Genomic DNA, 16,935 nt, shown 5'->3' on the forward strand with positions numbered 1-16,935 from the left:
TCAACGCCAAGGAAAGTCCCTTCCGGACACGGGACGAAGTCTTCAATCTCGTATCTTCATAGTCCAGGAGTCCGGCTGAAGGTATAGTCCGGATATCCGAACACCCCTAATCCAGGACTCCCTCAGTGGTCTTCGGCTGCCAAAAGCACTGGCAATGACGCCGTCTTGGGCTCCACGGTGACCTCCGTCCTGCCGTCCGGCTGGTCTTGGTCTCGTTGTATCGGAACGGTAACCTTTGCCTGATGCCTTGGCCTGTGCTTGCCCCCTTTGCACCAAAGGGGAAACAAGGACACTGCGCAGGCCGGCGCCCGCCTGGTGCCCGCCTGGTCTCGATCGTCATGGCTTGCATCACGGGTTCCTCGCGAGGTACCATTGCCTTGATCTCTCCGCCCCCTCGCGAGCCTGCCTGATGAGGCTGCCTTTGGGGAAGCTTCCTGTCGCCCGCCCCGCGAGGCTTGGCCCCTCGCGAGGGTCTTTGAGCTTGAGCTGATGAAGGTGGGCCGCGCTGGGCCCCCGCATGAGCCACGCCGCAGGCCGCAGGCAGGCAAGTCTGGGGACCCCCGTTCCCAGAACACCGACAGGCCAGCCCATGGAAAGCCTATTAATGGCCTCTTTGCATATAGCCCATTTACAGCCCGCTAACCCAAGGCCCGTCACGCCCTATCCGAATTAGGCCCAGTAGTGTCATCTGTGCCGTCCAATATGATTCCGGCCCATTTTCACTTCTGGCCCATGTATAGCCCATGACGTCTTTCGGCCCATATGAGGCCCTTTGTAACTCTTGGCCCATTAGCGGCCCGTGCTGAAACTGGCCCGTAATGAATAGTGTATTACTTTACACCCATTAATGGCCCGTGGTGAAACTGGCCCGTAATGAACAGTGTATCACTTTATACCCATTAACGACCCGTTATTCCGTTGGGCCGTTTCCAACCCAAGTTAACTTTTGGCCTTCTGAGGGCCCATTTATTCTTGGGCTCATTTGCAGCATTCGGTTAATTACGGCCCGTTACTGTCATTTTCTGTTTGTGGGCCAAATTCTGCCCGTCGTTACAGTTGGCCCGTTTGGGGACCGTTAGTCTGTTGGGCCATTTTCATAGCATCACCAAATACGGCCTATTAACGGCCCGTTATGGTCAGCCCATAAAACATATGATTTCCATTAAAGGCCCGTCTACGGCCCATTAAAGGCCCGTACAAGACCCATAAATGAGCCTCGTCGAATGCTAGGACCCATGCGGAGCGACGTCTGACCTTGTGAGGGAGAACGGTCTCCTCTCCGTAGACGAGGAAGAATGGGGTCTCGCTAGTCGGCTTGGTCGCTGTCGTGCGGATTGACCATAGCACGGACTAGAGCTCGTCGTGCCAGCCCCTGCCACATGCCTTTAGCTTCTTCTTGAAGGTCCTGGCCTTGAGGCCCCTCAGGACCTCCGCGTTGGCTCGTTCAGCCTGGCCATTGCTCCGGGGGTGTGCCACCAAAGCGTAGCATATCTGCGTTCCAATGTTAGCACAATACGTTTTGAAGAGATTACTGGTGAATTGCGAACGGTTGTCAGCGATGATGCGGTTAGGCACCCCAAACCGGCTCACGAGACCCTTGATAAACTTGACTGCCGAGCCTGCCGGGATTGTGCGGACAACTTCCACCTCGGCCCACTTGGTGAACTTGTCCACGGTGACGTAGAGGTAGCGATAGCCCCCTGGCGTCCGAGGGAACGGGCCCAGAATGTCCAACCCCCAAACTGTGAACGGCCAGGAGAGGGGTATGGTCTGCAGACCCCCTGCAGGCTGATGGATTTTTTTAGCGTGAAACTGGCAGGCCTCACAAGCCTTCACCAGCTCAATGGCGTCGTTGAGTGCTGTGGGCCAGTAGAACCCGCTGCGGAACGCCTTGCCGACGAGGGTTCGTGACGATGAGTGGTGCCTGCAGTATCCGCTGTGTATGTCCGCCAGCAGTTCCTTTCCTCGCTCCTTGGAAATGCAACGTAGGGACACATCATTTGGCTGCTTCCTGTAGAGCTCGCCATCCTAGATGCAATAAGCCGTGGCCTGCCGTGCCACACGCTCTACCTCCTCCTCGTTCTCCGGCAGAATCCCTTGCATCAAGTAGTCCTTGAGCTCTGGGATCCAACATCCCTCCTGAGGCTCCAATGCCAGGAGCAGGCGTGCCCCTGATGCCGGGCCGCAGACCAGAGCTCCCGAGGCAGGCGGCTGAGGGAGCTCCTCCCTCGGTTGTGCCGTGCTGGACAGAGACGGCACCGCCGAGGATTTGAAGAGACGCTCCTCAAAGACGTCAGGCTCCTGAGGCAGCCGCCTAGATGCCCTCTTGGCAATGTCGTCAGCCTCCTGATTGGTGCCGCGAGGCACATGCTGCAACTCTAGTCCCCAGAACTGTTTCTCCATCTTGCGGACCTCAGCGAGGTAGGCCTCCATGTGCTCGTCCTTTGGCTCGTATATCTTGTCGGAGAACTTGACGAGGAGCTGCGAATCGCCCTTGATGATGAGGCGCTTCACCCCTAAGGCATCTGCGGCCTTCAAGCTGACTATTAGGCCTTCGTACTCCACTATGTTGTTGGAGACCTTTTCTTCGTGCTGGAAGCAAAGTTGCACGGCGTAGTAGAGTTTGTCCTGGGTAGGAGATACGAGCAATGCGCCAGCTCCCGCACCGTGTCGGGAGAACGCCACATCAAAGTACATGACCCAGCCATCCGGTGCTTCACTTCCCGGGGAAAGTGACCGGTCTTCGCCTGCCTCGAGACCCGTTGCTTCTGCCCATTCTGCCACGAAATCTGCTAACGCGGCTCCCTTGATGACTCTGGTCGTACTGAATTCTAGCTGAAATGCCTTCAGCTCGGTGTTCCATTCAGCAACCCTTCCAGCCGAGTTGGGGCTCCTGAGTACCCTCTCCAAGGGTTATGCCGAGACGACCTTGATGGAGTGGCCTTGGAAGTAGTGCCGCAGCTTGCGTGAGGCCACCAATAGCGCGAGGAGGAGATTTTGAGGCATGGGGTACCGCGCCCTCACGTCCCGTAGCACTGTGTTAACGAAAAGGGTGCTGGACGAGGTTGAGGGTGCTGGCACTGCTTGTGACCTCTGGAGGTCGAGGCGTATCTTGAGATGACGGAGCTCCCAGTGCTTGGTGAGGGGGCCTCTCCTGCTCCGGGTGCGTTCGCCTGCCGCGGCTGCTCCTTTCCGGCTGCGGTTGCGGCCTTCACGAGGCCCTCCTGGCTCTGTTTCGCTTTAGTTCCGACGGTTGATGCGACCTTGGCACAACGCTCCTCCCTGACCGCTACCAGGGCTGCGCTAGCGGAGTAGGGGGTGGCCGCGAGGTAGAGCACCAGGGGCTCCCGAGGACGCGGAGCTACCATCACTGGTGGACTGGTAAGGTACCTCTTGAGGTCTTGGAATGCCTTGTCGGCCTTTTCAGTCCACTCGAAGGGGCCCTTTTTCTTCATCAGCTTGAAGAAGGGGAACGCTCATTCCCCCAGCTTGGAGATGAAACGCCCCAGCGCAGTTACACGCGCGGTGAGCTTCTGCATTTCTCTGAGGGTCCTTGGTGGGCTCATGTCTTTGACTGCCTTGACCTTCTCCGGGTTGGCCTCGATGCCTCTGTGGGATACGAGGAAACCCAGGAGCTTGCCTGAGGGGACTCCAAACACGCACTTCTCCGGGTTGAGCCGTAGGTCCACCTCGTTGAGGCTCGTGAAGGTTTCTTCCAGGTCCTGTATCAGGGTCCTTGCCTCACGAGAGTTCACCACAATGTCATGGACGTAAGCTTCTGCGTTCCTCCCAAGCTGCCGGCCTAAGGCGATGTGCATCAGCCGCTGAAAGGTCGCGTCTGCGTTGCGCAACCCAAACGACATGCACGTATAGCAGTACACTCCACACAGGGTCAGGAAGGCCGTCTTCTCCACATCTTCTACCGCCATCTTGATCTAGTGATAGCCCGAGAAGGCATCTAGGAAGCACAATAGGTCACACTCTGCGGTGGAGTCGACTATCTGGTCAATGCAGGGGAGCGGAAATGGATCCTACGGGCAGGCTTTGTTGAGGTTGGTGAAGTCGACGCACATGCGCTCCTTTCCTCCCTTTTTCGGCACAACAACCGGATTAGCCAACCAATCAGGGTAGCAGACCTCACGGATAACTCCTGCCGCCTCTAGCTTCCGGGTCTCTTGGACGATGGAAGCTTGTTTCTCAGCATACTGCCGCCTTGCCTTCTGCTTCACGGGGCGCACATTGGGGCACACGTTGAGGTGATGCTCAATCACTTCCCTTGGGACCCCTGCTACCTGATCAGGTTCCCACGCAAACACCTTCTTGTTCGCACGCAAGAAACCAATCAGGGCTTTCTCTTGCTTGGGCTCGAGGTTGGCCCCTATGGTGAAGGTGGCGCTAGCGGACCCGTCCTCGTCGACTTGTACCGGCTTGGTTTCTACCTTGTCTTGGGTGAACAACTACTTCTTTTTAGCCGGCGCAACCCCCTTGGGTTCGAGGGCATCGGTGCCAGTGGGCTTCGCCACCGCGGCCGCCCTGAAAACAAGCTGGAGCACCTCCAGCACATCCTTTGTGTCTCCTGACACGGCGAGGACGCCGCTGCTCCCAGGCATCTTCATGAGGTTGTACGCCGGATAGCCGAGGATGGCGTTGTAGGGGAGGCCGATGGGGGCGATGTCGAAGTCGATCAGCTCCGTGCGGAAGTTGTCGCAGGTGCCGAAGGTCACTAGAAGGCGGACCTGCCCCAAGGAGGTAGTGGAACTGGCTCCGACGCCCGAGAAAGGCCTGCTGGGTCGGAGCCGCTCCAACGGTATGTGGAGGAGGCTGAAGGCCTCTATCGAGAGCACGTTGAGGCCGGCACCACCGTCGATGAGGGTCCTGGTGACGGCCACTTGGCAGATGGTGGGGGTGCACAGCATCGGGAGCGCGCCCGAACTAATGGGTTTGAAGGGGTGGTCCTCCGAGTCAAAGGTTAGATCAGCCTCGGTCGCCACCCAACCCGGGGGGGCTTCTCGGCGCTTGGAGGCGGTGCTGATCCGGCGGGTGAACGGCTTGATGTGATGGGTCGAGGGCGGTGCCTGGGAGCCACCTAGGAGAGCTGCGACGACGGGCGGCGCTGGTGTGGCGAAACGGGCGAGGAAGAGGTCGCGCAGCTCCTCCTAGGAGGTGATAGAGGCCGTTGGCAGGTCGAGGAGCCACGCGCGCGGGACGCCGGTGAGGGCCATGGGTAACCAGTTGGCCATCACCCGATCGTCGCCCCCGGCTCCGAGGACGGCCTCCTCGTACGCCAGCAGGAAAATCATCGGGTCTGTCGTGCCATCATAGCGCGGCGGCATCTCGGGCCTGAACTCGCGCGGCCACTGCACTTGCCGCAAGGCGGGGGCCAAGGCCCGGAGCCCCCTGGCCCAAGTGTCGGCATCTGTTGCTGGAGCGGGCGGCGCGTTGTCCGCCATGAGGGCGGGATGCGATGTCGGGGGAGAGCGGGTCGTCAGGAAGGAGGACTCCGACGCACCCCTACCTGGCGCGCCAAATTTCGGGTTTGGGGCTCCGGCAGACCCTTGACGTTCGAACACTGGGGTGCGCACGGAGATCTCTCCCCTACCGGTCTACGTTTGATCCTCTCGTGCGAACTAAGATGAAAATGATGAACAACACAAGAGACACGAGGTTTATACTGGTTCGGGCCACCGTTATGGTGTAATACCCTACTCCAGTGTGTGGTGTGGTGGATTGCCTCTGGGATGATGATGGACAGTACAAGAGAAGAACAGCCTCGCGAGAGGTGTTCTTGAGTTGGTGCGATGAACTGCTAGGGTGAGTTCATCGCCTCTCTCTCTCTCTCTGCTAGGGTTCTACCAGATCTCTCGATGTTCTTGGGGTGTCTAGATGTCTCTGGGGATCTCTAGATGTCTCTCCTCTATGGTGGCTAGCACTATTTATAGAGGCCCTGGGCCTCTCCCCAAATAATGAGTGGGAAGGGCGCCAACAATTGGCCATTTCAAAGGGGAACATCTAGTACAAGTTATCCTGACCAAAGGTGGACTTCGGCTGCCAAAAGTACTGGCAATGACGCCGTCTTGGGCTCCACGGTGACCTCCATCCTGCCGTCCGGCTGGTCTTGGTCTCGTTGCACCGGAACGGTAACCTTTGCCTGATGCCTTGGCCTGTGCTTGCCCCGTTTGCACCAAAGGGGAAACAAGGACACTGCGCAGGCCGGCGCCCGCCTGGTCTCGATCGTCATGGCTTGCGTCATGGGTTCCTCACGAGGTACCATTGCCTTGATGTCTCCGCCCCCTCGCGAGCCTGCCTGATGAGGCTGCCTTTGGGGAAGCTTCCTGTCGCCCGCCCCGCGAGGCTTGGCCCCTCACGAGGGTCTTTGAGCTTGAGCTGATGAAGGTGGGCCGCGCTGGGCCCCTGCTTGAGCCACGCTGCAGGCCGCAGGCAGGCAAGTTTGGGGACCCTCGTTCCCAGAACGCCGACAGGCCGGCCCATGGAAAGCCTATTAACGGCCTGTTCGCATATAGCCCATTTACAGCCCGCTAACCCAAGGCCCATTATGCCCTATCCGAATTGGGCCCAGTAGCGTCATCTGGGCCGTCCAATATGATTCCAGCCCGTTTTCACTTGTGGCCCATGTATAGCCCATGACGTCTTTCGGCCCATATGAGGCCCTTTGTAACTCTTGGCCCATTAGGGGCCCGTGCTGAAACTGGCCCGTAATGAACAGTGTATTACTTTACACCCATTAATGGCCTGTGGTGAAACTGGCCCATAATGAATAGTGTATCACTTTATACCCATTAACGGCCCATTATTCCGTTGGGCCGTTTCCAGCCCAAGTTAACTTTCGGCCTTCTGAGGGCCCATTTATTCTTGGGCTCATTTGCAGCATTCGGTTACTTACGGCCCGTTCCTGTCATTTTCTGTTTGTGGGCCAAATTCTGCCCGTCATTACAGTCGGCCCGTTTGGGGACTGTTAGTCTGTTGGGCCATTTTCATAGCATCACCAAATACGGCCTATTAACGGCCCGTTATGGTAAGCCCATAAAACGTGCGATTTCCATTAAAGGCCCGTCTACGGCCCATTAAAGGCCCATACAAGACCCATAAATGAGCCGGCGGCCCATGGATCCTATGAGACGTACAAGGCCCATGGATCCTACGAGACGTAGAAGGCCCATGGATCCTACGAGATGTAGAAGGCCCATGGATCCTACGAGACGTAGAAGGCCCATGGATCCTACGAGACGTAGAAGGCCCATGGATCCTACGAGACATAGAAGGCCCATGGATCCGACGGCCCGTGAAGGGCCATGGTCGGGCGAATTGGCCCCCGTTTGAACGATATAGCATATTCAAAGAATAATCCTACTCAATACTATCACCTCTAAAAAGCCTACACTATTACAACAAATAGATCAAGGCATAGAAAGGTAGAATAATCCTACACTATACAATAAAGAAATTACAGCCGATTGTACCCACCGGGCAAATACAACTCATACATCATGTACGCGCATCAACTTAACTCCATTTGAACTATAATCTCTTCAGAAAATAGGATTGGCCGGATTCAGATAGCACAAATTTTAGTCTGCAAAATCTCCAATTCCTTCATGGTTACCTCAGTGTCTTGTTTCATTTTTTGATTCCTGCATCTAATACCTGCATGTCTAGTCTCAACTTGTTGATTATATGTTGACAATCATGTACACGTTGTCTTGCCACCTCTAGTTGATGCTCGAGAACATCAGCACATTCCAATTCCAATCCATAATCATTCGGTAACGGCCATGCCGCACTGCTCACAGATCTTTGTGTTGATGTCACTTCATCCTAAAATGTTTCTGTATGTACACATGACGAGGGCAAAAATATAGTTACAACAGTGAAGCGAACAAGACACTATTTTGTACTACATGGCAAAACAGGACTAACAATAATGTTCACGCACTTTCAAAAAAAAGTTACACGTCATGAAGCATAAGCAGGTGATATTTTAAAAATTATAAAAGAGATAGTCTGTGCAGCCTGCATACAGAAATCCCTCTTAGCTCACCAGAGGAGCATGATGTTGGGGCCCAATCGAAAACACAGACAAGTTACAAATTTAGACAGCACGTTGCGTATAAGTAAGCAAGCAGTTGGCCATTCTGTGCCTCAATTAAAGTCTTAGCTGGAGACAACTCGGCTCGCAGTGGATCATCGTCAAAGCTCATACACACTTCTGTGATGCTATTGAACACAATGGCATCATCTACGCGATCGACAAAGCAGATGGCACCACGTATTGCTGGGCGGCGCATGTAAGTTGTTTCCTCTCGTGTTAATGATGACGCCATGACATTGTTTGCACTTTTTGTGATGATTGGCATATCTCTGTTTGAGCAGAATTTGAGTAGAACTATGGCAATTTATTAAAAACGCCGTAAATCAGCTATATTTGGAATGAGTTAATTCATGCAATTGTGACCATGTCATTACAGCTAATTTGTACCCTGAATAATCAAACGGTTAGGAATATATGGATATTATCCTTATTTTACAGTAATCTATATACTACTACTAAATATGAGTGTGTATCAATGGCCATGTTAGTTTCCTCATTTTCATGATGTAGAAACATGCACCACACTGTTGGTTTCATCTAACCATACATTAGGGAAGAAAATGTGCATATGGAGAACTCTATATTTGGAAGTAGTGAAATCCTGCAATGCTTACCATGTGTACATACCTATATTCGCCCTTGAGCAATCAATGGCTAGAATAATATCCTCACAAAATTTTGCCCACAGAACACGAGTATATAACAATGCATGGTCTGTTAGTTACCTTGAAGAATTTGTTTGTGAGGACAGAACATGATTACATAACATGCATGACATGGTAGTTTCCTGTGAAGAATCGATTGCGAGATAACATGAGTATAACCATGCATGGTACTTCTATATTTTTGAACCCAGTATACATTTCCCTGTATTTTCCTCCCAGTTCCAACAGGGACATATCAATGCTGTTTCTTGCATTATCCTACTCATACTCTGAACAATGCTGATCCTACATTAACAATGCCTGTCCTTTTTGATATGATGCAGTGTCCCTGCAGTTACTGCCCTTTGTAATCACACCTCCTTTGCCAAAAACAGGGAAGCACAACTGGTTCCTTGCTCGATTAGACGACGGCAAAAGACTGATGATCATTCGGACACATGAGCCAGAAAAGTTATATTGCAAAAACCCCACTGTATACAAGCACCGTGTAATACGTGAGTATCCGGACAGTGGCTATTACGTCTATGAGCAGGATACCAGCTTGTTGGGGCCTTTAGGATTTTTTAGTTGGAGGCGGGTAAACAACATTGGTTCACATTCTCTGTTTCTCGGACTCAATTATCCGATTAACCAGGAGATCACTGTTGGCAAGGACCTTAATGGCAGAGAGGCTATGTTTGCTATGGAAAACTGTGTCTACACGACGAGCCCTAGGAGTTCGAGAGCAAACTCCCCTGATTGTCAACGATACAGCCTGCAGCCAAAAGAAGGTGAGAATGACAAAGGCATCCGGATTGACTTTGATCCTTGGATGTCTCAATTACGACAGGCAGTGATGTGGTTCAAGACTTCAGGTTGATAGGTAATTGGGCTATTGCATCGAAAGGGTGGAGTACTGGTGTCTCCGCATCACTGGTCGCTGAAGCGGGGCTGCAAATTATGATGGTGTTGGATCATCTCTTCGAATGACTTTGTTGTCTTTGCTGCTGGTTCTAGTTGGGTAGTTCTTTCTTTTGTTATGCATATTCCTTGTCATTTGGCCATCCTCGTCTATGTCACTCTTACTATGTAATAGTTGCTTCTGTTTAGAATGTCATTCTCGTCTGGATCACGAGAGTCTGAGATCTGCAGATGGGTGCGTTTTGGTGGTGTAGCAAGACTTCTTATGAACTATCATGTCTTGCTTTTTATGTCAGTAGTAGTCACTAGTCAGTGTTTGAATGTTGTATATATCGTTGTTTCGAACTGTTTATTGTCTTGAACTACTGGTGGGCTAAATGAGGGCATCACCATTCTCCAGTGTTCAGAGTATATCGCCTTTTTTCAAGTTATATAATTTGAGCTCAGTGTCTTTTCGATGATGTACACTTGTTTGGGCCAGTGAGGTGTCGTTGAATATGGGCCGAGTAGTAACGCAATGCCAAATAGGTCAATTATGACTCTCAGGCCGGGCTCTCAAAAGATCCTGAAAAAAGGCCGGGCTCTCCAAAAAAGAATGAATAAGGACTCTTAGGCCGACATGTGGGCGCCGCCGGTGTTTTCGTGCGCTTGCGCGCCGAGAGCATATTGGCGCATGCTCGAAATTCATGCTACCTTTTCATCCGCAGTCTCCCGCCCCTCCCCCACCTCTGGAATCTCGATTCCTACTCCATTTCCCCCAAATCCCCCTCTTGTACTCCCTGTACTCAAGCGCACTATCATGTCGCCGGTGAACACGGATCTCCGAGCCGGAGATCCTGAGGTCCATCCTGCCTTCGGTCGCTGCGTGCTGTCGCTCAACAGTGGCATGGTGGCGCTTGATGACCAGTTTGTCGGCAAAGTGCTGATGGTAACCATCAACGGCGGTTGGCCTCCCATCTCGCCAGATGACCTTGTCAAAGCTCTTGGCATTCCACACGGCATCCAAATAAGTGACTTGCTCGTCGATGTCTGTCCGCCACTGGCTGATTTCTTCGTCAGGTTCCGGACAACTTTCAACTGCAGTCGTGTGTTCGAATCTTCCCGGCGTTTGTTCTGCGATGGCGCGCTGGTGAGCTTTGATCGGTGGCACCCAGGATGGGGTTCGGTGCCCTCTGAGCTTGAGTTTTTAGCAAAGCTTACCTTCCACGGCATGCCTCGACGTGCTTAGAACAGCTAGTCCTTGAACAAGCTTATCAACGACCTTGGAGGTGAGCTCGTAAGTATGTTTGTTCCTCCAGACAGCTGGGCTCTGACGGTTATGGCATGGATGAAGAAGCCGTCCACCATACCGAAGGTGATTGGTGTTGAGATACCGGTGCAGGAACCGAGGTCGTACTATTCGTGGCCACCAAGGCCGCCGCGGACCACGTTAGGGATGTACCTGTGTCGAGTGTTCGTGCATGTCGAAGAAGTGGTCAATCCATCAATCCAAGTCCTGCCGCCGCCACTAGTGCCAGGGTCCGTCGACGACGTCCATTACAGGAGTCAACGTCGGACTTTCCATCGCGCGGCAGAGGCCACTACTTCTTTGGGAGAAGAGGCAGGGCTGCCTGCCTGGATGTGCTCTAATTTATGGTAACAACTGAATCTTGTCAGATACTAGTTAAATCCGAGCTATGGGTGTGAAGCACTGATATGCCAGTACATTTGATTGTGACCTGCTCTAATTTTGTACCTGAACTTTTTTTAGAATGGGTTGTACGCCAACTTAATGTGCTAGGAGAACTTATTGTGTTGTCTATCTGTTTTCTTTGCACAACATTCAAGATATTTCCCCGTCACTGATAAAGACGATGAACCGTTATGTACGACTTCGTTGGTTTCAACATAGCCCTTCCCGTAGCGATCCACTGCTTCCATCCTGATTGTGCCGCCTACGTGAATTTTTGGTATGCAAGTTCAGTGAGCTATGATGTTCTATATGATTGTGTCAACTATATAAGTTTTTATTGAGCATCAGCAATGCATATGGCTGAAAGATGTATTTACGAGCATCGGCCGATGGGTCTCTCTCTCTATCTCTCTCTCTCTCACACACACACGCACGCGCGCGCACACACGCACAAGTGGGACCCGTTGAATTATTTATTTTCTCATGACAACATATAATTATGTTCCACTGTAATCTAACTTTTTTCTTAAGTTATTAATTGAGCTCAGTGACTTCAAAAAGTTGTAGAAAAGCCTTGTTTGGGCCTTTCTGGCGTCGCTGAATGTGGGCTGAGTAACCATGTTAGGTTGTACTGTACTGCACATGCCTTTTTTTCGCTATTTTTTTAAATAATACATTTTTTTATTAATTTTCATAAATATTACGCTGGGTAATTTTTTTCAGAAGTAATACACCGTCCGCCCCCAGCAGGCCGACTGGGCCTAGTCAGCCCACAGTAGGCCGATTGGATTCCAGTCGGCCTACAGCTGGCCGACTGGCCCCTGTCGGCCCACTGTGGGCCGACTGGAGCTAATTGGCTCGCTGTGGGCTAATTGTTTTTGCAAAAGTGTTAATCATGTATTTAAAAAATATGTGTATTGTGACCTCCTCTGCTCGTTGTGGGCCCACTGTTGACTAAAAAATATGTTTTAAAAAGTGCTAATCATGTATTTAAAAATTGTTAAATGTGTGTATAAAAAATGTTCCTTATCTATATAATTTTTTTAATGTGTGTATAAAAATAGCTTTTTTTCAACATCAGCATTGCAACTGGGCCGACAGTTGTACACAATATCCGGGTCAACTTGTTATTCTCCGCCCCGCTGGGCTGCAAACTTTCCTAGGAGGTATGCATTCGGCTTAACAAGAAAATGGACTTTAAGAAAATAATAAATGGGATGTAATTATAATAACTGGACAGTTACTATGCACCAAACACGTAATTAGTTTGAAAAATATATTATTTTTGGAATTTGAAAATTTTAATTTCATGACTTGTTGCGCGCGCAATATTTCGTTGGATTTTAACGTAATACAACTTTATTTTGAAATTATATTTAACCTGACTAGAAATTTCGGATACAAATATTTCGGATCCCATAAAAATGTGGGATTTTTTAAATTCTGTTTTGAGCGGTTGTTTGAAATTATTGATCGTTGTCCTAGCTAGAAGTTGGGCTGTACTTTTAACAAACTGTAAATGGGTTGTAGTAAATTCCATTAGAATTAAAAAATGGGTTGTACATTCTTACAAATTGCAAATGGGCTATATGTTCTCTGCCAAACCCGAGCTGTGAGCGTACTAAATTGACGCATACCAAGGGCTTTGTCAACTTAGTCAATATAAACGATTCTAGCTGCAGTAATCGTACGATGTCCATCCAACGGGCGTAGTGCTTCTTCAACCTCTGGTCTTCTTGCTCCAGCCGCCCAAAGCAGCACCGATCGTGTCGCGTGCTCCTACCTCCCGTGGCCGGCTGTGATGCCGCGGAGGCCTCACCGCCCCGTACTACTCCCACCGCTGGCCAGGCCATCCCTCTACTCACCCACACCCCCTGTTATTCTGTGGCGACGGCAGCCTCACACCACAGCCGAACCAGTGAACCCTCGTACTCCTCTCCGTGCGGGCTTCCACTGCTGCGTCTTCCCCGGCTCCGCGTCATCCCCTTCCTAGGCCTCGCCGTCGTCCAGACCACCGCCCTGGTGCTCTCGGCGCGGCGTGGTCAACGTGGTCAACAACCGACTTCCATCAGAAGAGTACTGTACGTGGAGAGGCTGACAGCTGGGTCCACGGCAGCCGCAAGGAAGTGCCTCCTTATTACGCGCAAAATAATTATTCCTCCACCTGACAGCGGGGACCCACCGGATGGGCCACCGTATTTCGCGAAAAAATGATTCGCCCCCTGACTGCTGGGACCCACGAGCTACATCTTCGCACGCAAGGAAGTGTGTCCGAGAAAAAACGATTCGCCCCTGACTTCTGGGACCCACCAGGCCTCCGACTGCTGGGACCCACCAGCTACACCTTCGCACGCAAGGAAGTGCGTCCGGGCAAAAAAACAAACAAAATGATTCGCCCCCCTGAATGCTGGGACCCACCAGCTACATCTTCGCAGGCAAGGAAGTGCCTAACAGTCAGGACCCACCTGGTCGAAGCGTACGTAGCGTTGTCATTCTGGTCGCGAACATGTACGTACATACTGGTCGATGTAGATGCGCGCACGTGTCGTAGTAGAGGCGCGCACGTGTCGTAGTAGAGGCGCGCACGTAGCATGTACACGTACGTACATCGGCCAGGGTGCAAGAAAGAAAATACGGCCACGTATGTGTACATACGGGCGGGGTCTCGAACGCCTACTCGCGCATACGTACGGCCAGGGCTCGTGCACATGGCTGGGTAGGAACCAAGAAACATCGTCGTCGTCGTGTTCATGGGGAGGCAACGGAATGCGTCGTGTTCATGGGGAGGCAACGGAATGTGTCGTGTTCATTGGGAGGGCTTGGACGGAACAGACGATGGAAATGAGGCCCGGCGTACCGCAGAACGGAGGAAACGGCCTTGTGTTCGACCGGCCACGTTCGAAACGGGATACTATTCATCGGGAGGGGTCTGGTGTACCGCAAAACGGAGGAAACGGACCTCCTACGGTCGAAACGGGGGTCCTGTTGATCGGGAGGGGTGTGGCGTACCGCAAAACGGAGGAAACAAGCTTTGGAGCGCTACGGTCGAAACGGGGGTCCTGTTGATCGGGAGGGTGTGGCGTACCGCAAAACGGATGAAACGGACTTGTGTTGGAGCGCTACGGTCGAAACGGGGGTCCTGTTCATCGGGAGGGGTGTGGCGTACCGCAAAACGGGACTCCACGGGATACTGTTCATCTCCACCGTCGACCCCCTCTAGCCTCCACAAGCTACTTTTCATCCACCGTCGACCTCCTCCAGCCTCCACCTGCGACTGTTCATCCATGGGCTCCTGTTCATCTAGCCTCCACCGTGCGCCACTCCACCGGCTACTGTTCAACCAGCCCTCTCCACGGGCTCCTGTTCAACCACCCCTCTACGGGCTACTATTCATCCTGCCCTCCACCGTCTACTGTTCATCCTGCCCTCCACGGGGTCCTGTTCATCCAGCCCCAACCGGCTCGATCGATCGGGGTCCTGTTCATCCAGAGGCAACACCACTGGGTCCTGTTCATCCACCCCCATCGGGAACTGTTCATCCCCCCCTCCCCCGCAACGCTCACTGTTCGTCCAGAGGTAGCATCGATCGGCTTCAGTTAGCAGTAGTAGCGAAGGAATCGCTCGATCGGGTTCAGTTAACAGCCATCGATCGATCGCTCGGGTTCAGTAACGCGTAGCCTGCAGTGCAATGGCTTGGGTTCAGTTAGAGCCCAACGCCTCGCTCGGGTTCAGTTAGAGCCAACGCCTCGCACACACGCGCGTACGTGTATGAGAGAAGCGCGCATCGCTCGGCCCCCGACCTCCCACCATAACTGGGAACTCCCCGAAATTTTCCTCCCCCTCGCTTCTACCACGGTTTTTTCCGTCATGGACGGCCCAAAGAATGTCATGCAGCTGCGTCTCCGGCCCGCCCAGGACGAAAAGCCCATTTTCTGTCATGATTTTTTGTCATATAAGTAGGAGCCCACCACTTCTATGATGATACCAGGTTTTGTCATAATTATCATCATAGAAGTGTCATATGTATGACAGAAAAAAATTCGTTCGGCCCAAAATGTCACGGATGTGTCTTTTTTTGTAGTGATGGGTCACCTCTCCGATACGGGCACGAATCGTGTACGCTGCAGATTGTGTTCTCGGTCCGGTCATGTTAGGAAAGACTGCCCTGGTATTAATGTTGGTTCCACCGTTTGGGTACCTAAAGTCCCGTCGCCAGGTTTCGAGCCTCGCGCCTTGAGAGAACCCCTCCCCGGCGCTTAGGGTTTGCTGCCTCCACCGCCCAACTCCACCTCCTCACCTCCTCCACAGAACCAATCTGCTCAAAAACCCCAATCACCTCCACCATCGCCGATTGCAGCTGATACTCCACCAATGGCTGTCTATGAGCTTGATCCCCGATGATTTCTTCCCGCTGGCCATGACATCATCGATGGAGGGGCAGAGCGACTGCCACAAACCTTCTACACCCCGATGCAGGCCCCCAAGAGCTCATGAGCAGTTTATGGTGGCCATCGTCGAGCCTCTGCCGCCGGCGCATCTAGTGGCCATCAGACGGGAGCAAGTGCTCAACTTCTTGCAAGAGGATCTCCAAGTGATTGTTCTCTCTACTCAGACCTGGTTCCAGGGGGGTGGGTTATTTGAGGTGGCTAGTCCTGTGATGAGTTCTTGGTTTACTCGGCATCCTCCTTTCCCCATGGGTTTAGATGAAGATGGCCGTGAGTTCTTTGTGCGTTTCATACCACACAACCATGGGGAGGGTTTTACGGCTATTCATGGGCACAAAACGGGTTGGTTAATGTTCATTGGAGTACCTTTGGATTACAGGAATACCCAATACTTGTCTGATGTTGTCAGTACTTTTGGTCAGTTCCATTATTGGGATGAACCGGATCGGCGTCTAGTTCGGTCTTTGATCTATGCTTCTTTTCCAGATAATATTATGGTGCCTCGATCAGTGGTTTTTCAAGATTATGCAAATTGGGGAGGTACTATTGTCTCGTGGTCTGCTGAAGTTTATATCCTCACTGACAATTTTGTGGAAGCTATGTTGGGTGCTGATGAAGACTCGATGCCCCTTGATGGAAATCCTCATCCTATGCCAGGTCATGTGCCACCACAACCATTTTGGGGAATGCCACCTTTTCCTGCTTTGGGCTGGGACACCAATCCTGCAAATGCCCAGCATCAACCAGATCAACATCATGCTTGGGGCGTCGACCAACCAGAGCAACAGCAAGAGCCTGAGCGAAATGCTAATGGATGGGGCCCTTGGGATGAGGTTGTGGCTGCTCAGAATGCTCAACCGCATGAGCCTGAAGTCCATGGTGTTAAATCCATCCATGGGGTCCAATAGTTCCTCTGATAGCCAGCAAGCAGGCGTTGAAGTTATCCAGTAGGTTGTGGTTCAGGAAAAACTAGGAACGAGCAATTATCCCCTACATTCCTCCAGCTGTCCATCCACTAGTGGTTAATCTTGATCCAATCCACCTGGGTATTGTCAGGGTGGTGTTTGGTCCGGTTTTGCCACCTGCCATGGTGTGGGAGCGATCTTTTAGAAACCTCTTGCCTCAATTTGAAGTTCAGAACATACA

The sequence above is a fragment of the Triticum urartu genome, chromosome 2 (assembly GCF_003073215.2).
Source record: "Triticum urartu cultivar G1812 chromosome 2, Tu2.1, whole genome shotgun sequence".
NCBI classification, from domain to species: domain Eukaryota; kingdom Viridiplantae; phylum Streptophyta; class Magnoliopsida; order Poales; family Poaceae; genus Triticum; species Triticum urartu.